Genomic DNA, 24,891 nt, shown 5'->3' with positions numbered 1-24,891 from the left:
AAGATTGTACGTGTGTGATTCTTATAGACGAGACACATGTCGTAGTTAATCACCTCAAAAACGGAGAAATACACTTTTTATTTTAAATTTTAATTTTTTTTAAGAAAGTATGCTTATTAATAAACAACATATCCAAAAATTGAGGAGGAGTGTTTTCACTTAAGAAAATAAATAATTTTTAAAGATTGTACGTTTGTGATTCTTATGGACGAGACATGTCGTAGTTAATCACCTCAAAAACGGAGAATACACTTTTAATTTTGGATTTTAATTTTTTTTAAGAAAGTATGCTTATTAATAAATAACATATCCAAAAATTGAGGAGGAGTGTTTTCACTTAACAGAAAAAATAAATTTTAAAGATTCTATGTGTGCGATTCTTATTGAGGAAACATGTCTTTGTTAAACACCGCAAAAACGGAGAATACACTTTTTATTTTGGATTTTAATTTTTTTTAAGAAAGTATGCTTATTAGTAAACAATATATCCAAAAATTGAGGAGGAGTGTTTTCACTTAAGAAAAAAAATAATTTTTAAAGTTTGTACGTGTGTGATTCTTATGGACGAGACATGTCGTAGTTAATCACCTCAAAAACGGAGAAATACACTTTTTATTTTGGATTTTAATTTTTTTTCATAAAGCATGCTTATTAATAAACAACATATCCAAAAATTGAGGAGGAGTGTTTTCACTTAACAGAAAAAATAAATTTTAAAGATTCTATGTGTGCGATTCTTATTGAGGAAACATGTCTTTGTTAAACACCGCAAAAACGGAGAATACACTTTTTATTTTGGATTTTAATTTTTTTTAAGAAAGTATGCTTATTAGTAAACAATATATCCAAAAATTGAGGAGGAGTGTTTTCACTTAAGAAAAAAAATAATTTTTAAAGTTTGTACGTGTGTGATTCTTATAGACGAGACACATGTCGTAGTTAATCACCTCAAAAACGGAGAATACACTTTTTATTTTGGATTTTAATTTTTTTTAAGAAAGTATGCTTATTAATAAACAACATATCCAAAAATTGAGGAGGAGTGTTTTCACTTAACAGAAAAAATAAATTTTAAAGATTCTATGTGTGCGATTCTTATGGAGGAAACATGTCTTTGTTAAACACCGCAAAAACGGAGAATACACTTTTTATTTTGGATTTTAATTTTTTTTAAGAAAGTATGCTTATTAATAAACAACATATCCAAAAATTGAGGAGGAGTGTTTTCACTTAAGAAAAAAAATAATTTTTAAAGTTTGTACGTGTGTGATTCTTATGGACGAGACATGTCGTAGTTAATCACCTCAAAAACGGAGAAATGCACTTTTTATTTTGGATTTTAATTTTTTTTCATAAAGCATGCTTATTAATAAACAACATATCCAAAAATTGAGGAGGAGTGTTTTCACTTAAGAAAAAAAATAATTTTTAAAGATTGTACGTGTGTGATTCTTATAGACGAGACACATGTCGTAGTTAATCACCTCAAAAACGGAGAAATACACTTTTTATTTTAAATTTTAATTTTTTTTAAGAAAGTATGCTTATTAATAAACAACATATCCAAAAATTGAGGAGGAGTGTTTTCACTTAAGAAAAAAAATAATTTTTAAAGATTGTACGTTTGTGATTCTTATGGACGAGACATGTCGTAGTTAATCACCTCAAAAACGGAGAATACACTTTTTATTTTGGATTTTAATTTTTTTTAAGAAAGTATGCTTATTAATAAACAACATATCCAAAAATTGAGGAGGAGTGTTTTCACTTAACAGAAAAAATAAATTTTAAAGATTCTATGTGTGCGATTCTTATGGAGGAAACATGTCTTTGTTAAACACCGCAAAAACGGAGAATACACTTTTTATTTTGGATTTTAATTTTTTTTAAGAAAGTATGCTTATTAATAAACAACATATCCAAAAATTGAGGAGGAGTGTTTTCACTTAAGAAAAAAAATAATTTTTAAAGTTTGTACGTGTGTGATTCTTATAGACGAGACACATGTCGTAGTTAATCACCTCAAAAACGGAGAATACACTTTTTATTTTGGATTTTAATTTTTTTTAAGAAAGTATGCTTATTAATAAACAACATATCCAAAAATTGAGGAGGAGTGTTTTCACTTAAGAAAAAAAATAATTTTTAAAGATTGTACGTTTGTGATTCTTATGGACGAGACATGTCGTAGTTAATCACCTCAAAAACGGAGAAATACACTTTTTATTTTGGATTTTAATTTTTTTTCATAAAGCATGCTTATTAATAAACAACATATCCAAAAATTGAGGAGGAGTGTTTTCACTTAAGAAAAAAAATAATTTTTAAAGATTGTACGTGTGTGATTCTTATAGACGAGACACATGTCGTAGTTAATCACCTCAAAAACGGAGAAATACACTTTTTATTTTAAATTTTAATTTTTTTTAAGAAAGTATGCTTATTAATAAACAACATATCCAAAAATTGAGGAGGAGTGTTTTCACTTAAGAAAAAAAATAATTTTTAAAGATTGTACGTTTGTGATTCTTATGGACGAGACATGTCGTAGTTAATCACCTCAAAAACGGAGAATACACTTTTTATTTTGGATTTTAATTTTTTTTAAGAAAGTATGCTTATTAATAAATAACATATCCAAAAATTGAGGAGGAGTGTTTTCACTTAACAGAAAAAATAAATTTTAAAGATTCTATGTGTGCGATTCTTATTGAGGAAACATGTCTTTGTTAAACACCGCAAAAACGGAGAATACACTTTTTATTTTGGATTTTAATTTTTTTTAAGAAAGTATGCTTATTAGTAAACAATATATCCAAAAATTGAGGAGAAGTGTTTTCACTTAAGAAAAAAAATAATTTTTAAAGTTTGTACGTGTGTGATTCTTATGGACGAGACATGTCGTAGTTAATCACCTCAAAAACGGAGAAATACACTTTTTATTTTGGATTTTAATTTTTTTTCATAAAGCATGCTTATTAATAAACAACATATCCAAAAATTGAGGAGGAGTGTTTTCACTTAAGAAAAAAAATAATTTTTAAAGATTGTACGTTTGTGATTCTTATGGACGAGACATGTCGTAGTTAATCACCTCAAAAACGGAGAAATACACTTTTTATTTTGGATTTTAATTTTTTTTCATAAAGCATGCTTATTAATAAACAACATATCCAAAAATTGAGGAGGAGTGTTTTCACTTAAGAAAAAAAATAATTTTTAAAGATTGTACGTGTGTGATTCTTATAGACGAGACACATGTCGTAGTTAATCACCTCAAAAACGGAGAAATACACTTTTTATTTTGAATTTTAATTTTTTTTAAGAAAGTATGCTTATTAATAAACAACATATCCAAAAATTGAGGAGGAGTGTTTTCACTTAAGAAAAAAAATAATTTTTAAAGTTTGTACGTGTGTGATTCTTATAGACGAGACACATGTCGTAGTTAATCACCTCAAAAACGGAGAATACACTTTTTATTTTGGATTTTAATTTTTTTTAAGAAAGTATGCTTATTAATAAACAACATATCCAAAAATTGAGGAGGAGTGTTTTCACTTAACAGAAAAAATAAATTTTAAAGATTCTATGTATGCGATTCTTATGGAGGAAACATGTCTTTGTTAAACACCGCAAAAACGGAGAATACACTTTTTATTTTGGATTTTAATTTTTTTTAAAGAAAGTATGCTTATTAATAAACAACATATCCAAAAATTGAGGAGGAGTGTTTTCACTTAAGAAAAAAAATAATTTTTAAATTTTGTACGTGTGTGATTCTTATAGACGAGACACATGTCGTAGTTAATCACCTCAAAAACGGAGAATACACTTTTTATTTTTGATTTTAATTTTTCTTATGAAAGAAATTAAACCATTAATAAATAACATATCCAAAAATTGAGAAAGATTGTTGTATTTTTTTTATTTATTAGATATTCAAAAATTGAAGAGCGTTTATAGTTAAAAAATTTGCATGTTGGCATATATACTAAGTACTTTGAATAAAAAGTGCAACACCTCTGATTTCAACGGATTTTATTGAAATTTTCACAGACGTCGTAATGGAGTTAACTCATTACTAAGTAACTTTTTTAATTGTTTTATAAAACTTTTTTTGAATTTTTTTTTAACTATTTAAGCTTATAAAACTTATTTATTGGTTTTTTGGATATTAATGTGATGATTAATAATATTTTTAGTGTGGGAAACACTCCCTTTATTTTTATTTGACTAGTATTCTTGTGAATTATGATTTACCCAACCATTGTACCATTAGCTGTTAAACTCTTATTGAATAATTATTATTACTCATAAAAGAATTTACCTAAGCTTGTATGCAATCTGCCGGTATAATACCATTTTTGAGAAATGACAAAACCGATTTCTTTTGAAAGTATTGATCAGCTTAAAGAAAATCTTGGTTATTTATTACTTATTCAAATTTTAGTTTTCTGCATTTTTGAAATGAATTTAAATAAATGACAAATGCCATAGTCTAATCCTACTTTTAGAGGGGCATTGTATTCATATTGTAGCTGATTAAATATATTCCTACACCTAGCTTTAACCGCCCAGGTAGTTTGTTATTAATCACCCTTTATTTTAAGAGATTAGTTTTTGAACAGTACTTTTGTAACTTTCCAACCCATAGGATTAAGGGATTTAACATGTTTCTGCTAATAACAATAATTGTTCGAAAACCTATAAAATCTCTGATAGAATACTTTTATTTAGTTTTAAACTCTGTTGTTGTACGGAATCTTCGCGACAGTCAGGTGCTTTTCTCGGGCGTTTAGTCCATCTTATTAAATTTATTTCTTTACTTTCGCAATTTTTTTATAATCAGTTTTGTCACTGTAATGTCTGTACTTAGTATTTACGTTAGTTTATGTGTAGTGTAAAGTGACTTATTATAGAAAAATAAAGTTCAAGTCGTCCTAGATCACACCAATCAAAAGAATTAGGATCTCCTTCCTATGGTAATACTCCACTTGGCTCTAAACCTCACATCCCAGTCAGTCTAGTGTTTTAGGGTAAAAATTTTTATAACTGCAGCCTTCTAAAGTACCGCATTGATTTTTATGAAATTCGACAAGGAGCTTATTTGACTTTCGTCTTCAAAAGTTATAAATTATTATCTTATATAATGTGCTATACATATTATGTGCTTTTTGCTTTTAAGGGGTAATAACAACTACCCTCTCTGACAGAAGATTAAAAACTACAGATTTATGCATTATTTATTAAAGATGTACATCATGTTTAAATATGTGTAATAATTATTTGTTTATCTTATCGAATATAGATTTGGGATACATTTCAAATTTTCGACCCTTAAAACTACCTTTCAGATCAACATTTACAAAAAAAACTACGGATTGAACGAGTTTAATGTTGCATTTTTAATGACTGTTCGTCCACATTTGTTTAGATAAAGGTATGCTATAGGTATCATACATAAAAAAATTGAAATGCCTACATCTACCGTTCTTTTTATATTTAATATATTGTTATATTTCTATTTGATATGAAAATTAAAATTTGATAATTATAAACAGAATTCAATTTAATATAAAATATTTTCAATTTTCTCAACCACGGGCATATAAATTTAGAACAACCTGTATACAACAAATTGTTATATTTAATTTTAAGAAGTGATTAAATAAGACTCAAGTGAAATCGTTAATAGGTCATTATCGTTGTTCGCGGAAGGATCGATCATTAGCCGATGCTAAATAAGACTAAGTGGAAATAGAGAATAGGTCATTAAAAATTTGTATATAGTAGAAAGTAATTTTAGAATGGGAATTAACTATTTTCTTTGAAATCCATTAAGCATATTTAGAAAGTTTAAAAATTGGTTTTGAGGAATACTGCGAATGAGAGTTGGTGGTGGAAGTTTGATTTGTGAATCTGGAAGGGATATTTAGAAAGTAGGGGAATGAATGACAAAGAGAGATCAGAATGTTTTGAGCTGTCGAGAAGTGAAGTCGAGTAGTAGACGGTAGTGTACGGAGAGTGAGAAAGCCTGTGTAGTTCCGTGAGTGTGGAGTATCTATCGTAGAACGAGAGGTAGGCCAGGTTGAGAGTAAAAGAACCTCCTTGAGCCAAGAGTTCCCGGTAGCTGATTGCAGTTTCGAAAAAGGTAGAACACAGCATCACGACAGAAGCAGGAAACGAGAGCTATACGAGCTAGTTTCAGAGGAGAACATTACTGGAAGCCAGGACGAGGTTTGGATTGCAGCCAAGGATAGCAGGAAACGGGTCTTGTGTGAAGACATTCTCAGTGCACCAGAAAAAGGTCAGTCTCATTTGTTTGGACATGAATGTATGGGTTTTTTCGTAGTAAATACCACATTTAAAATTGAAGAAACATAATCAATAATATCAGAAAAGCTTCATCAAACTTAAATAGAATTGTTGCTAATAAATCATAATAGTTAAATGTTAATAAAAACTTTCAATTGGAAATCAAAAGAAAATAAGATTCCCATGTGTAAATGTTATGTTTAAGAAAAATAAGATATAGCAAATATTAAGCAGTGATTGCCATTTAAATAAAATAAACAATATTTTGATTACAATTGTAACCCATATGTGTTATTATTTTACTCTTTTCTTTCCTATCCCGATTAGGAACCATTAAGAAATACTTAGAAGCCACGTATGTAAGTAATTAATTTTATAAAAAGCCCTGAGATTGAAAACATATTGATATGTGATCTGGTAAATTAATTAGATTATTATTAATGCATTGATTAAATTAAATGACATATAAAAATATTATCTCATATCAATAATCAAGATCACAACAACTGTCGTCCAACGTGGAGGGCATTGTAAAGTATTTCTAGTGGCAAATTTGAAGGATAGAAAGAGTAAAGCCGGTATTTGAAAATTTATATGCCTGTGGTAAAAAGTGAGATACTTACATTTGATAACATAAAATTTTAGATCTCTTTAGGTACAAATTTTACATAACTGATTAAATATTTTATTTTTACGATATTACATTTGATATATTTATTGACAATTTATAATATTTGGGTGAGAAAAAGTCGTCTTGGTAACATACTAGTAAAATTTCATATTTGGCGGGGACAGTACTTCTTGAAAACAAATGTCTGTGACAAGAAGCCAAAGCAAAGACAACAAAAAACAAAAAGAACATTCAAATCAAGAGAATAATTCAGACCAAGAAGACATTTTAGACACGACAATCATGGCATCAGAACAGCAAGAATTATCAGGAATAGATAAAATATTACAAATGATGCAACTCCAGTCACAAAGAATGGAACAAAAACTGGATGAATCACAACAAAAAATGGATCAGAAACTGGATGAATCACAACAAAAAATGGATCAGAAAATGGATGAAACACAACAAAAAATGGATGAAACACAACAAAAATTGGATCAAAAAATGGATGAAACACAACAAAAAATGAAACAAGCAATAGAAGAGAACAACAAGAAAATGGAGGAACGCATAGGAAAGTATGAAAAGGAAGTAAAAGGATGTTTGACAACAATGAAAAACGAGATGAAAGAACAAGAAATGAAAATTCAAAATAAAATAAAGGAGATAACGAATTGCCAGAAAAAAGAAATGGAAAGTTTGGAAAACAAGTTGCAAAACGCTATTCAAGCAGACATAGAAGAAGTGGAAAGAAAGATTGCGGAAATCAATACTCAGCAAAATGTCGGAGAAAGAAGAGAAATGGTTATACATAGCACAGATGACGTGAAGATAAGGTTTGGCGGGGACGTAAGAAGATTACACCCAGTGCCGTTCATAAATAGCCTGAAAAAGAAAATACAGCACATTGGAAATTTCGAAACAGCAAAAGAAACTATCAGAAACCATCTCAAATATGAAGCAAGCCTGTGGTTCAATAGCAAAGAAGAAGAATTCGGCAATTGGCAACAATTTGAACAAAAATTTTTGAATTATTTCTGGGGAAAGGTCCAACAATTGGAAATTAACAAGGAATTGCAAAATGGGAAATACAATGATAGGATGGGTGTATCAGAAAGGACATATGCTTTGCAAATTTACAATAATGCAAAACATTTACAATATAATTACTCATCGGAACAATTAGTCGAACTGATTGCAAGACATTTCGAGGAAACGCTGGAAGACCATATCACATTGCAAAACTACAAAGACATAGATAGTTTATGCCAATTCCTACAAATAAGAGAATCACGTCTAAGAGAAAGAAAATCAAGAAAGTCGCGAGAAGATTACAGGCCCCGAGAAACACAAGATTACAGAGATAGAAATCAAAATAGGAGGGACTATACAAGACGAGATTTTAATCCCAGAAGGGAAAACGAAAATAGAGACAACGGAAGAGGAAATTATGAACAAAGAAATAGGCAATGGAATGAGGACAGAAATCGAGAATACCAGAATAGAAACACCACACGCTCAAATCAAGAAAACAGAAATAATGGTAGACAAAATGAACAGGGATATCGAGAAAACCGAAACAGATCCGACAGACCAAGAGAAAATAGAAGAGAGGTAAATAATACCCAGACAGAAGAATATGACGGAGAAAGAAATTATGACGAAAATATAAACAACAATGAGCAACCGGCGTTTTTTCACGACGGCGCTCACTAAAAACAAAAAAACAAACAGGAATCTTTTGTCACCCCAAGGAGTTTATTAAATTGGCAGGAAACAACGAAAAGAAAAATGGAATTAATTTAAAATTTGTGGATGGATTTATCAACGAGACACCAATTAAAATTATGATAGATACTGGATCGGAAATAACATTGGTCAACAGAAAACTAATAGAAGAAGTTAACTTAACAAATTTAATTTACAAAATACCTAGGGTAAATTTAGTGGGCGCAAACAAACGGACATTGGCAACTATAAATGAAGGCATACGAGTAATGGTACGACTGGGTAAGAATATGTATGCACTACAATGTGTAATAATGCCAAATATGTCACATGACATGATAGTAGGAGTCGACGAATTGGCAGAAAAACATGTAGTGATAGATTTTAAAAATAATACGATGAAACTAACAGAAGAAAAAGAAAAGGAACAGGAGAAACAAAATACGGACGAATCAGGTAAAGAACAAACAGTGGAAATGAATTTGGCAACGAAGCAAGGACAAAGAAGAAAAGGGAGAAAAAGTCAGAAAAGGATAAAAGAAAATGAAACCTGTGGCTCCTCAAAAGAAGAGTTGAGCCCAGAAGAAGAAAATTTGAGAGTATCAGAAACAAAGGAAACCTGGGATTCCTCAAAAGAAGAGACGAGCTCAGGAGAAGAAGAAATAAAGCTAAAAAATGAAAGTGAAAAGAATATGATTGAAACAGTGGTATTTGAAGAGGAGGTATATGCAAACGAGGATGCAGAATGCACGGTAAACATGTGTGAAGAATCTGAAAAAAAAGACAGAAAATTGATATGTGGAGAAGGGAAAGAAAAAGAATTGCGGTTGATGTTAAGAAACTACGAAAATTTGATCAATGAGGAAAACAGAGTGGCTAAAAAGTACGAACATTCATTTGAGGTGAAAAACTTGGGAAATTTTCGATCAAAGACTTACCCGATTCCATACAAGTATCGACAAGAGGTGAAAGAAGAAATAAATAAAATGTTGGAAGATCAAATAATCGAAAGATGTGATTCACCGTATGTTAACCCGATTGTGATAGTAAAGAAAAGCAATGGAGAATTGAGATTATGTTTAGATGCCAGGAATATCAACCAGCACACTGTATCACAATATGAATCACCTCTAAACATCGAGGCCATTTTTGGAAGAATCACCGGGTCACACATATTTTCGAAAATTGACTTAAAACACAGTTTTTGGTTGATACCGTTAGCTGAAAAGTGTAGAAACTACACCGCTTTTTCTATTGATGGTATTGTCTACCGGTTTAAGGTAGTGCCATTTGGATTGCAGAGTGCTTGTGCTGCACTCGTCCGAGCTCTACATACCATTTTGAATCGCCATGAAGATTTCATAGTTCATTATATCGATGATTTATTAATTTTTTCACAAGATACTCAGAGTCATCTGGAACACATAGAAATAATTCTGAAAGAATTGGACACAGCGGGATTGAAATTAAACATTGAAAAATGTCAATTTTTTCAAAAAGAAGTCATTTATTTGGGTTTTCAATTGGACACCAAAACAGTAAGATTAGCCGAAGACAGAGTCAAGCTCATAGATGAATACCCAAGACCAACGAATTTGAAAACATTGAGAGGTTTTCTTGGCACGATAAATTATTTTAAAAAGCTGATTCCCGATTTGAGCCAAAAGGAAATCCCTCTGATAAAATTGCTTAAAAAAGGAATAAAATGGAATTGGAAAGAAGAACAGGAGGAAGCTTTCGAAACATTAAAACGAGAATTCTCAAAAGGAACGAAAATATACCACCCCATTTACAATTTACCTTTTATACTCCGAACTGATGCGTCCATACAAAAATTTGCAGGAGTTCTGTCTCAAATACAAAACGACCAAGAAGTACCGATATGTTTTATATCTCGAGTGACTAAAACACATGAAAGAAAATATAGTGTTACAGAATTGGAGTTTGCCAGTGTACTATATTGCGTAAACAAATTGAGGTTTTATTTATTGGGAGCAAAATTCACAATCGAAACAGACCATGCAGCTTTAGTACATATCATGAAGAATAGATTAGTAAATAATAGAATACATAGAGGCATTCTATTATTACAGGAGTATGATTTTGAGTTCCGATATATAAAAGGAAAAGACAACATAATAGCCGACGCTCTAACACGGGATGAGGACACCGGAAAAAAGGAAACAATTACTCTACAGGTGGGACTAAATAGATTAATACAAGAAGAAGGGATATATTCGTTAAATGAGATAAGGACAAACCAGGAAGACCTAGAGGAAAGAGAAAAAAGAAGAGCGGAAGTAGAAAATAACATATATTTTAAGAGAATAGACGGAAAGGAACTATATTTAGTGACACAGACATTGGCCGAAAAGATAATAAAGAAATTACATGAGGACAATGGGCATATCGGTAGCAGAAAAGTTTGGCTCGTTTTTAGGGAAAATTACATCAGCCGACAGGATTACCGCATTGCAAAGGAAATTACCCAGAAGTGCGATGTATGTCAAAAGTATAAGAGTCGGAATTTCAAAAACGAAAATGTTGCCAAAAATATTGAAGCCCGAAACAAACTAGACATTGTAGCAATAGATATGTTAAGCGATCTAATTATGACCACTAAAAGGAACAAACATATTCTGGTAATGGTGGATGTGTTTTCAAAATACGTAAAATTATATAGTTGCCGCACCACAAAGGGGGAAGAAATATTAAGAAAAATCGACAATTTTATAGCCATAGTGGGAACACCAAAAAAAATTCTACTGGACAATGCAACGTATTTCCGAAATGATCGTTTCAAGGGACAACTTCGAGAACGAGGAATAGAGACAAATTTTGTCAGCATCAGGCATCCACAGAGTAATCCTTCGGAACGATTCATACAGGAAGTGACGAAATTTCTTCGCATTGCAACAGATGGTCAACATCGCCACTGGGACAGGAAAATGGTGGAAATAGAAAGGTATCTAAATACAATTCCGAGCACAGTAACAAAAGAGACCCCAGAATACATCATGAAGGGTGTACTGCCGATAAGGCCATGGGAAGACCAAGATCCAAAAGAATATCAACAGGTGATTGAAACCGTACAGAGAAGATTACGGCGAAGCAACGAAAAATATATCCAAAGACAGGAACAAAATAGAAAAAGAAGACCAGTGACTTTCCAAAAGGGTGAAAAAGTACTCGTGAGGGCATTACGAGTATCAAATCTTCCTGGGGGCATTTGCGCAAAGTTGATGCCTGTTTTCGAAGGCCCGTATATCGTGAATAATGAAAATGGGATAAATAGTTATGAGTTGAGGCACAGGAACTCGGAAAAGATCCGAGGAATTTATAATATTCACGATGTATACAAATATCACGAATAAAAGACAGAATTACATGAAGTAGATAGTAAGTTAGGATATAAGACGTAGATTAAAGTAAGGAAATATACAGGGAGTTGGTTTTGCCTCGAAAAAATTTATTTAAAAATGCAGATAAATTTTATCGAATACAAGGCGGGGATTTGTTATATTTCTATTTGATATGAAAATTAAAATTTGATAATTATAAACAGAATTCAATTTAATATAAAATATTTTCAATTTTCTCAACCACGGGCATATAAATTTAGAACAACCTGTATACAACAAATTGTTATATTTAATTTTAAGAAGTGATTAAATAAGACTCAAGTGAAATCGTTAATAGGTCATTATCGTTGTTCGCGGAAGGATCGATCATTAGCCGATGCTAAATAAGACTAAGTGGAAATAGAGAATAGGTCATTAAAAATTTGTATATAGTAGAAAGTAATTTTAGAATGGGAATTAACTATTTTCTTTGAAATCCATTAAGCATATTTAGAAAGTTTAAAAATTGGTTTTGAGGAATACTGCGAATGAGAGTTGGTGGTGGAAGTTTGATTTGTGAATCTGGAAGGGATATTTAGAAAGTAGGGGAATGAATGACAAAGAGAGATCAGAATGTTTTGAGCTGTCGAGAAGTGAAGTCGAGTAGTAGACGGTAGTGTACGGAGAGTGAGAAAGCCTGTGTAGTTCCGTGAGTGTGGAGTATCTATCGTAGAACGAGAGGTAGGCCAGGTTGAGAGTAAAAGAACCTCCTTGAGCCAAGAGTTCCCGGTAGCTGATTGCAGTTTCGAAAAAGGTAGAACACAGCATCACGACAGAAGCAGGAAACGAGAGCTATACGAGCTAGTTTCAGAGGAGAACATTACTGGAAGCCAGGACGAGGTTTGGATTGCAGCCAAGGATAGCAGGAAACGGGTCTTGTGTGAAGACATTCTCAGTGCACCAGAAAAAGGTCAGTCTCATTTGTTTGGACATGAATGTATGGGTTTTTTCGTAGTAAATACCACATTTAAAATTGAAGAAACATAATCAATAATATCAGAAAAGCTTCATCAAACTTAAATAGAATTGTTGCTAATAAATCATAATAGTTAAATGTTAATAAAAACTTTCAATTGGAAATCAAAAGAAAATAAGATTCCCATGTGTAAATGTTATGTTTAAGAAAAATAAGATATAGCAAATATTAAGCAGTGATTGCCATTTAAATAAAATAAACAATATTTTGATTACAATTGTAACCCATATGTGTTATTATTTTACTCTTTTCTTTCCTATCCCGATTAGGAACCATTAAGAAATACTTAGAAGCCACGTATGTAAGTAATTAATTTTATAAAAAGCCCTGAGATTGAAAACATATTGATATGTGATCTGGTAAATTAATTAGATTATTATTAATGCATTGATTAAATTAAATGACATATAAAAATATTATCTCATATCAATAATCAAGATCACAACAATATTGAAGATGCTCGAAAGTCCGATTACGGGCAGACAGGTTTTTTTTAAGTTTTGATATTAATACAAAGTTTTTTGGGAATAATACCACATAAAATTGAAAAATATTCTTTATTTGTATATGTACCGCCGAAGCGAGTACATTCAGAAAAATAATAAAGATAATAATAAAATTAATAAATAAAAAAATAAGAACAAAGAAAATCATTCAGAACAATATTTTGATATTAAAATAAATTATTTTTAACATCTTTTTGCACATTTGTTTAGATAAAGAAATGCTATAGGATAAATAAAGAAATTGGAATGTCTTTATTTACCATTAATTTGATATTAAAACAAATTCCTTTTTAAATTTTCCTGCACATTTTTTTAGGTAAGGTATGCTATATGATATATAAAAAATTGTAATGCCCATATCTACTATTATTATTTTAAACTTAGATGACAGGAATGATGAAGGTACTAATTGATTTAAAATTAACTATGAAGAGCAAACTTTTTTAAAATATTACTTTACGATACAATAGACAATTACTCTATGCTATGATTCAATAGACAAAAGTATGCTTCTGGGACTGGGTTGTTATTATCGGGGCAGGTAAAAACGGAAAATTTGAAAACTCAAGGCCGGTATATAGGGTACATGAAATTACTAATAATCAACTTTAGAAAAACCCAAAAAGAGAAAGTGCATAAGCCTTTATTTTGTTTAGTGGGGACTGAGTTTCTTCAAAATATGTGTTTGTCAGTAAATTTATAAATTCTGGTAGACATAGGCATTCTAATTTTTTAGTAGTGAACATTTTATCGGACAAAGTTTGTAGTGAATATACTGTTTTTTTTTTTTAATTTTTTAAACATTGTAGTTGTGTTTTCTATCGCTTGGTAGAGCAAAGTTTATTTTACTGTCTTGTGTGTTAAAAGCAAGGGTTGTAAAAATGAATAACAGTTTTGATATTGCCTTAAGTGAATATTTTTACTCAAAAAACGTTTCTTTGCATAATCTTTTAAGGTGTAGAACGTCAGACAGTCTAATAGCCGAGGCAGCTTTAAATTTGTGTGGTGCAGATTCCCCTCTGAATAGACTAAAAATATTTAAAAAATGTTCCAACACGAATTCAAACTTTTACAAAACATATTCGTGTCTTATACAACAACAAAAAAACGAAGTAGTGGATATTTATAATAATAATAATATAACTTTTTCTAGTGAGGATCTAATTAATAATGTCGATTTAAATAATTCGTTTGATGTACATCCTGAAGTATTTAACAATATGTCCTTTTTTGAAACTACCGTTAATGCCCCCTCCGAGACAAACACAAACAATTTGTCACAAACACCATTGGCAAATTTTGATATAGCAGACATTTCTTGTTTGGATAAATCTGTTACTATGGATAAAACTTTAAATATTTCTCATGATAACAATATTATCGATCCAGAGATCAAGAAATTTTATAACATACACCAAACACAACGCGAAGCATTATTAATTCCCGTAAGTTCACGAAATATACATCCCAACACATTAATAGTTAACTCTACTTGTTCAGTGTTTGAAGGAACATTTTTGTTAAATAAGCAAGAGTTTTCTACAATATATGATAAAAAATCAAAAAAATTTAAGCCAAAATTATACAGTTTTACAATAAGAGAAAACTTTAAGAAAGTAAATAATATTTGTATTTTATGCATCAAGGGTTGCAATTATCTAAAAGGTAAAATTATTATTTACGGTTATTGCTCACAACCCGATTGTAAAAAATTTAAAATCATTTGTAAAATAAGTTCAAGCCTAAATGCCCATGTATACAGTAATTCTATTAATTTTTTTCACGGTAGTCAATTGACATCCCAAGTTCGAGGAGTTGAAAGAATATTACTTGGTGACCGATTACTGCCAAACACAGCTTTCAACATCAGAAATGATGATATTAATAACTGCTGCTATGGAGTAGAACACTCTAAAAATTTAAATATGATTAAGAGTGATGTAGTATACAGGAAAGTTAAATCTGAGGCTAATGCCAGAAATGATAGATTAAGGGATGATCTTACCGACATAATTCAAATGCAAAAAGAAAATAAAAATTATATTCCTTATACATTTAGGGTGTGCACATTAAGTAGGGAACAGTTATATTTTGTTAAAAATAATAATAGGTTTAATGTATCTTCAATACATATAGACGCAACTGGTTCAGTCGTTAGAAAACCTTTTGCAGATTCAAAGAGAATACTATATTATGCCGGTGTTGCTCAGTTAAATACAAAAAAAATTGTACCTCTTTTGGAAATGGTAACTAATAGCCATGATATTGGAAACATTTCATCATGGTTAAATGAATATAGACATTATTGTTTAAGAAATAATGTACACTGGCCTGCATTTAAAGTAGCAACCAGTGATTTTAGTGTGGCAATTTTAAATTCAATTTGCGAAGCTTGGAATTTATTAACGTTACAAGACTACTGTAAACTATTGTATAGGTCAGTTACAGATAAAACAGTCGATTTAAGTAAAATAATAATTATTAAACTCTGCTGTGCACACATGATAAAACTAGTCTCTCGTGACATCAACACATACTTTTTAAAATCTGCTTCCGATACAAAATCTTTAATAAAAGAAATTATTGCTACTTTATTTAATATAATTTCCTTTAATGACATTGAAACAGTGCTAAACTGTTTTTTCTATCTTTTGGCAAGTCCTCAAATTACCCAAGAAACTAAGATGATAACAAATAAATTACTATCAGTACTAACATCGTACAAAATTACTAACTCAGAAATTATTGCTGAGAGTAAAATCAGTGATGACAATTTATCATATTTTTACAACAATAATACGCTGCGTTCAAGTTCTGCCTTTTATTCAAACAACTTATTTTATATATACTTTAAAAATATGTTTGACGCGGTTCTAGAAGGACATGAGAACTTAAATAAGACTGAAACAGAAAATCCGTTTTATAACCCAGAATTTGGGTCTTACTTTATCTAGCACTATATTCCATTCTTACCATTGTGGAGTGGAATTTTTCATGGCAGAACAAGCAACGCTCCCGTAGAAAACTACTTTGGGTTATTAAAAAATAATATATTAAATAATAATTTACATTTAAAATGTTCACGTTTTGTACGGAAGGTACGTCACTACGTTTTAAGCCAATATAGAGAACATAAATATAAAATAAAAAGAATTAGATGCGCTTCCAAGTTACGTACTAAAATTTAAAAAAAAGGAAATGAGAAGCAAAATAAAATAGAAGAAACGTGGTGTAAAAGAAAGAAAAGCATGCACACTTATTTTAAACAACAATTAATTAAGAAATATTTTGAGAACACCAAGGCAATAATAGAAAATGTAAACAGTCAAAAAACTCCAAATATCAAAGAAACAGACCACGAATACTATATAAAAACACATGATTTTATTTACCCCTGTTATGCAAATGGCGATTACGCAATAACAAAGTTTAACGACGAGTTATTGTTCTATACCAGTTTTTCTTACCTAGCGGCAAGTAAACAAAACTGTACAGACATGTGGTTGGACAATTTTCTCGTGGATTATGTTTTAAACATTTTTCGAAATAGCAAAAATCACATAAAAATTTTCTTCAGTTACACGGTTGAGAAAATACTAAGAGGACTGGAAAAATGGTCAATAAATAGTCAGATTTTGTTCTTTCCAATACTTGTACTAAACCATTGGATGGTGATGAAAATCGATACTTGCAACAAATCTGCAGAGTTTTATGATCCACGTGGTAATAACAGTAAAAAAGGAAAATATTACTTTTATAGAATAATGTCAATGTGTACAAATACGGGCGATAATGTTGCTGCAGATTTCACTTTTAGTTTTAATAACATGCATCCAGTTCAAACAGATTCTTGGAATTGTGGTGTGTTCACACTGTATTATTGCGAAACTAATATAAAAAAAATTTTAGTTGATAAAAATTTTAATCCGAAACTATACAGAAAATATTTAGAGTACCTTATTATTACAACAACCGAAAATATAACTACAAAATGTGTGCATTGTGGAAAAAGTAATTGCGAAAAAGAGTGCAAAAAATGTAAGCGATTTTCTCACCGTCAGTGTATACAACAAAATAAAATAACATCGTCATGCTCCTATGTATAAAATTACAAATAAAACAGGTCTGGGTTTTTGCTTTGAAATTTCGTTTTTCCTAAAAAATCGAATGGGGTGCGACTAAGGGTTCAGTTCACGTCTGGCAGCCCCGTTTAAACAGGAAACCCTTAACACTAATTAAAACAATAATTTTTGGATATGTTGTTTATTAATAAGCATACTTTCTTAAAAAAAATTAAAATCCAAAATAAAAAGTGTATTTCTCCGTTTTTGAGGTGATTAACTACGACATGTGTCTGGTCTATAAGAATCACACACGTACAAACTTTAAAAATTATTTTTTTTCTTAAGTGAAAACACTCCTCCTCAATTTTTGGATATATTGTTTACTAATAAGCATACTTTCTTAAAAAAAATTAAAATCCAAAATAAAAAGTGTATTCTCCGTTTTTGCGGTGTTTAACAAAGACATGTTTCCTCCATAAGAATCGCACACATACAATCTTTAAAGTTTATTTTTTCTGTTAAGTGAAAACACTCCTCCTCAATTTTTGGATATGTTATTTATTAATAAGCATACTTTCTTAAAAAAAATTAAAATCCAAAATAAAAAGTGTATTCTCCGTTTTTGAGGTGATTAACTACGACATGTCTCGTCCATAAGAATCACAAACGTACAATCTTTAAAAATTATTTTTTTTCTTAAGTGAAAACACTCCTCCTCAATTTTTGGATATGTTGTTTATTAATAAGCATACTTTCTTAAAAAAAATTAAAATCCAAAATAAAAAGTGTATTTCTCCGTTTTTGAGATGATTAACTAGGACATGTGTCTCGTCTATAAGAATCACACACGTACAAACTTTAAAAATTATTTTTTTTCTTAAGTGAAAACACTCCTCAATTTTTTGGATATGTTGTTTATTAATAAGCATACTTTCTTAAAAAAAATTAAAATCCAAAATAAAAAGTGTATTCTCCGTTTTTGCGGTGATTAACTAAGACATGTTTCCTCCATAAGAATCGCACACATACAATCTTTAAAATTTATTTTTTCTGTTAAGTGAAAACACTCCTCCTCAATTTTTGGATATGTTGTTTATTAATAAGCATACTTTCTTAAAAAAAATTAAAATCCAAAATAAAAAGTGTATTCTCCGTTTTTGAGGTGATTAACTACGACATGTCTCGTCCATAAGTATCACAAACGTACAATCTTTAAAAATTTTTTTTTTCTTAAGTGAAAACACTCCTCCTCAATTTTTGGATATGTTGTTTATTAATAAGCATAATTTCTTAAAAAAAATTAAAATCCAAAATAAAAAGTGTATTTCTCCGTTTTTGAGGTGATTAACTACGACATGTGTCTCGTCTATAAGAATAACAAACGTACAATCTTTAAAAATTATTTTTTTTCTTAAATGAAAACACTCCTCCTCAATTTTTGGATATGTTGTTTATTAATAAGCATACTTTCTTAAAAAAAATTAAAATCCAAAATAAAAAGTGTATTTCTCCGTTTTTGAGGTGATTAACTACGACATGTGTCTCGTCTATAAGAATCACACACGTACAATCTTTAAAATTTATTTATTCTGTTAAGTGAAAACACTCCTCCTCAATTTTTGGATATTTTGTTTATTAATAAGCATTATTTCATAAAGAAAATTAAAATCCAAAATAAAAAGTGTATTTCTTCGCTTTTTGAGAATATGAACTGCAAAGTGTGGAAAATTGGTTTTAATATAAAATTTTATATTAAGTATAAGTTTTACTATTGGTTTCCTTTAATTTAATAATATACTTGCTTGGTAGTACTATTGTCCCAGTATTTTTGCGATATTTTGAAAAAAAAATCTATGGATGGAATCTATGGATAACTTCACATCGGTTGACTGTATTATGTTCTTTTACTGACCAACTGTTTGCTGATGGTTTTTGACTAGTTTGACTGTTTGCTAGAACAAACCTAATAATAATAAATATTTTGTATTTTGACAATGACATCTGATGTGGAAGTCAAAACATTAATAAAATTATTTTTTCAAGTTAACTTTCACATGCGCGTCTTAAAATTGTACTTTTAATACTTATATCATAAATAACTATTAAAACTATCTTAAGAGGAAACAGTATCAATCAACAGGTAGCGAAAATGTGTTCCAAGATTGCGGCTGTAATTTTGAATGTTTTTCAAGATATTTGGCACACATATTCGTAATATAATAAAGAATGGCGGTACAGAGCCCAATTTGAAAAATATATTATTATGTGGAAATTACTCTGTAATTAAATACAATATAAAAAAAAACGAGCTTGTACCGCCATTAAGAAGAACAAAAAAATACACTTTCTTCAAATACAACTTTTTTATCCGATTTTGTGTTATTTTGGAACTACTAAAATTTTTTATTTCATTAGTAGTTCCAAAATTACACAAAATCTAGGCATCGGATAAAAAAGTTTATTTGAAGAAAGTGTATTTTTTTGTTCTTCTTAATGGCGGTACAGGCTCGTTTTTTAAATATTGTATAATTACAGAGTAATTTCCACATATTAATATATTTTTCAAATTGGGCTCTGTACCGCCATTCTTTATTATTTTACGAATACGTGTGCCAAATGCCTCGAAAAAATATTCAAAATTACAGTGACAATCTTGGAACACGTTTTGGCTACCTGTTTATCGCTACTGTATTACCTTAAAACATTGTAATTTGCTAAACCAGTATATTTTACTCTACTACTACTCTACTAGCTACCTCATTTTCCACTGTTTCTAAAGACTTGTTTACATGGGTAGAGTTTTGAGGAGAGTAGAGTAGCGGTAGTACTCTACCAAAAATGGCTTGATACCATTCACATGAGGAGAGTACAAGTATAGTACTGATGCTAGTATAGTGAAACCGATTTTTGTATTTTTAAACACTCTTGATTATAGGTGCACCTTAAATTCTTAATTTTTTGCTTAAGCTCTTTTTCTCCAAAGCCCCCTTTGCCATTCTTTCGACGATTTCATCCTCCGCAGCTTGCTGCAAACTTTTATTTCTGTAGTATACACTACCTAAATTCCATAAACACTGGTATGCGCCGTATTATAGCTCTACAAGTTTTAAAGTTTCATCTTCGGTGAACTTCATTTTCACTATTTACACAAAACACAATTCCAGCCAGAATGACAGCGCCCCCATGTACTCTCCTACCTACTCTATTCTGCCATAATTGAGCGTGTTCCATGGGTAGAGTGTGCAGCCGAGTAGACATTTTGGCAGTAGTGGTGGTCATAGAGTAGTTACTTTGCCATAGGTTGCTAGTCACTCTACTTTAACTCCAACTATACACTCTACCAGCTATTCTACTGTGCTCAGCATTTTTACAGGTAGAGTTACTCTACTCTATCAAGTACTTGCATCATTACTCTACCTGTGTAAACAAGTCTTAAATCTACTGAATGAAAATCTACTTAATCTTAATCTACTCTTAATGAAAAATGTCTAAAATCATTTACCCACCTAGTTTTATTGTAGAATTTAAGACAGTCCAGTGCCTTATAAATAATTTCAATATGAATATTTTTTCCTTTAATTCTCCTTTGATACCACTCCATTTTAGATTTTGGGGAACTTATTTCATTGTGTTTATAGCCCATATTTATTGAAGGAACCCAATCTGGAGATTGTTATTATCGATTAAGTCGGCTGATTTTCCTATAAGATTAAAATGTTAACATCTTCAAAAATCGTTACTGTTGTAATTGTAACTTACCAGATATAAAATGATTACAGCAGACAGGACAGGAAAATTTTCATTTCGTAGTAAAACCTGTACATTGTATTGCATTTAACCATTGTTGTCTCTTGTCTCTCAGATACCTTATTTAGTTCAGTTTAAAAGTGAACTTTATCACAATTACTTTGCATTTCACACTTCAAAACACAACACCAATGAAGCATATTATCTTTCTAAATTAATACTTCCAGAGAAAATGTTAAATTAATCTTTGTACAACACAAAATTACAAAGAAATACAACTAAAATTATCTAAAACTCATTAAGAACAGATAGAATAAGATTTATCTTTTACACCAAGTAGCCATATTGACATATTGATTTAATTTTGACAGCATGTTGGAACGGATTTAAATTTGGTAAATATAACTCCGCACGACCACGCAACTCGAAACACAAGTACGCAAACACGGTTGCGTGAAGCGTGGCTCGCAATCGTGAAATTTACGAGACTTGCTCGACCTGTAGATTCTTGTATAAGCGAGACTTGGCGGCAACTCTCGAAACTTGTAACTTTTTAAAAATTCCAAAGGTTTTATTACTACTTTAATTAAAATATTATTTCCTGTAGTCCTTGTTATTTATTGTTTCGATAATTAATTAAACTATTTCTTTTTATACAAAATGTCATATAGTTATGAAAACAGTGTTATAAACACATGTAAATTAAGTATTATGAAAAATTGCATATAATTTATTATAACGAAATGTGTGATTATGTGTAAAATTATTTACTAAATTTGAAATAAAGACTCAAAGGTGCGGTCATTAAAGTTAATATCAGGCCCGGACTGGGCCGCCGGCCCACCGGCCCGCGGGCCGGTGCGCCTTTAGCTTTCGTTCATATGCCATTAAAAAATTAAAGCTGAATTTTTTTTAAAACTTTGCACAAATATTCGTTGAAGCAAAGATCAATTGATCATAATCGGGTTGTAAAAGAGAACTCTTATGAGGTATCAGATAATTATAATCAAAGTCTAGCACACATAGCTCGAAAATTGCATCCACGGTTTTGTGTTAATAGCTTAGATGCAACGCGCGGCGCCCTCGAAAACCTTCGGGCGCCTTTTGCCTGACTACATTATACATACAGGATTATTGCGCTCCAGAATCATATAATAACAAAGCCAGTGGATACAATAAAATACAACTCATCGTATCAAGTATCAGACAATCAAAGGCCAGCACACATAGCTCGAAAATGGCACCCTGTGTATTAAGTTATTAATGTTATTCTGAAGCTATATTTTCTTGTGACATTTTTATAATCAACTATTTTTAATGGGAAATAAGCCACAATTAATAAACGTTAATAAAATAATTTTTTTGTTAAAATTGTGGCTTATTTTCCATTGGAAATAGTTGATTAAGTTATTAGCTTAGATGCGACGAGGGGCGCCCTCGAAGACCTTCGGGCGCCTTTTGTAGGTATCGATATCCGCCGATCGCCAGCTGTGGACATTATATCATTACAATATAAGAGTGTTACATCCCACAATTGGCTTAAAATATACAGGTACAGTTTTCTGCATACATAGCTCGAAAATGGCATCCAGGGTTTTGTGTTAATAGCTTAGATGCGACACGCGGCGCCCTCGAAGATCTTTGGGCGCCTTTTGCCTGATTACATTATACATACAGGATTGCTGCGCCCCGGAATCACATATCGAAGCCAGTGAGTACAACAAAATACAACTTTTTTCAGGTATCAGATAATCAAATAGCTTAGATGTGACGCTCGGCGCCCTAGAAGACCATTTTTACGGTCTAGGCGCCTTTCATAGGTATCAATATCCACCGTTTCTGTTATAATATAAGAGTGTTCTACCCCATAATTGGCTTAAAATATACAGGTGTAGTTTTCTGTGCTCCCTAACTACATTATATATACAGGATTGTTGCGCCCCAGAATCATACATAACGAAGCCAATGGATGCAATAAAATACAACTCGTATCAGGTATCAGATATCAGATAATCAAAGACCACCATACATAGCTCGAAAATGGCACCCAGAGTTTTATGTTAAAAGCTTAGATACGACGCGCGACGTACTCGATCTTCGGGAACCTTTTGTAGGTATCAATATCCGCTGTTTATGGTATAATATAAATATTGTACACCCTACAGTTGGCCTAACATATACAGATGTAGTTTTTTGTGCTCCTTAACAACATTAAGCTTTTCGCACTCCAGAGTCCTACATACTGAAGTCGGTGGATACAACAAACAGCGCCCTTACACTTTAGGTTTTGCGATAAAATAATAACCGATACCCAATTACTATAACCGATAACCAATTACTATATAACCAAAACTGTAGTCTACGTAAATGGCACACAAATCCTAACAATGTCTTTCTCGCATGCTGTTTTTTGCGCCCAATCAAATATACCCAATAGCTGCGAATTTTACAGTTTAACTTCTCTTCTTAAAGTTCCCTCTCCCATCGGCGATTGGATATCATAATGGCTATGGTCACTTTGTTGGCTGCTGGTCTGAACAGTTGTAATGAACTACAGTTAAACCATTCTCTAAGGTTCCTCAGCCAGGAGATGCGTCTTCTTCCTATGCTTCTTCTTCCTTGGATCCTTCCTTGCATAATAATTCTCAGCAACTCATATTTTTCTCCTCTGGTAATGTGACCCAAATATTCCAGTTTTCTAGTTTAACACTTGAGTTTAATTTAGAAGGTATAGTTTTGGGCCACCAAATTCAAAGCCGTTGTGTATATGGTTTTAAGTTACTATTCTCGATTTTTTTGCAGCAATTGGATATATGAATATAATTTAATACTTATTATGTTTGGACCCCTAAATTTACGCAGAAATATATCGAACATTATTTTGGCCACTTATGATTTTGAAATTCCAAAAAAATGAAAGTAATAAACAAAAACTTTCTTTTGAATGAAATATTTAAAATTAAACACCACACTAAATTTTTTCTTGTTTTTCACCTCTGTAACTTATTAAAATAAACATTATAGAAGTTTTCAGGGACTTTCGGCTCTCGGCAATAATGTAATTTTTCATTCTGCGTTTAAATTTTTCAAAAATATGTACTTATTAGTTTTCTCAGGATTCGAAAAAAATGAATGCATTCGAATAGCATTAGACCAAGATTTTGCGCCTACCCCTTAAGCAAGTTTATTTAACAAAATAATAGATTAAATTTAATTGTATTACAGAATATAATCTTTAAACTCATTTTATAAATCGTACACCTTTCATTTTTATTATTAATTGATGTTAATTAATATTTTTGTGCGGTCTCTATTTTTAACATGTTTAAATCATAATGGATTAACTAAACATTTTAACTAAATTTTTATTAAATTTGCAATCCTTTATTTTAATTAAATTTGCTAGTTTAAGACCTTGTGTATATATACGAGTATCATGAATTTTGCTATGTTTAATATTATATTTTTAATTGAAGGGATTGAAGCAGGGTTGCTGTATTTGGCCTACCCTTTTCAAAATTTATCTGGAACAAGCATC

General features: G+C 30.8%; 1 long non-coding RNA gene across 1 annotated transcript; it reads right to left on the bottom strand.

The window, feature by feature from the left end:
- Nucleotides 1-19,325: 19,325 nt before the first annotated feature.
- LOC126882330 (uncharacterized) lies at nucleotides 19,326-21,862 on the bottom strand. Its single transcript, XR_007697277.1, has 3 exons — nucleotides 21,366-21,862; nucleotides 21,113-21,307; nucleotides 19,326-19,558 (listed from the first exon to the last, which is right to left on the bottom strand). It is a non-coding gene; the product is annotated as an uncharacterized LOC126882330 (long non-coding RNA).
- Nucleotides 21,863-24,891: the final 3,029 nt, after the last annotated feature.

Source organism: Diabrotica virgifera, chromosome 1, assembly GCF_917563875.1.
Source record: "Diabrotica virgifera virgifera chromosome 1, PGI_DIABVI_V3a".
Lineage (NCBI taxonomy): Eukaryota > Metazoa > Arthropoda > Insecta > Coleoptera > Chrysomelidae > Diabrotica > Diabrotica virgifera.
This window is presented reverse-complemented; position numbering and strand designations above follow the sequence as displayed.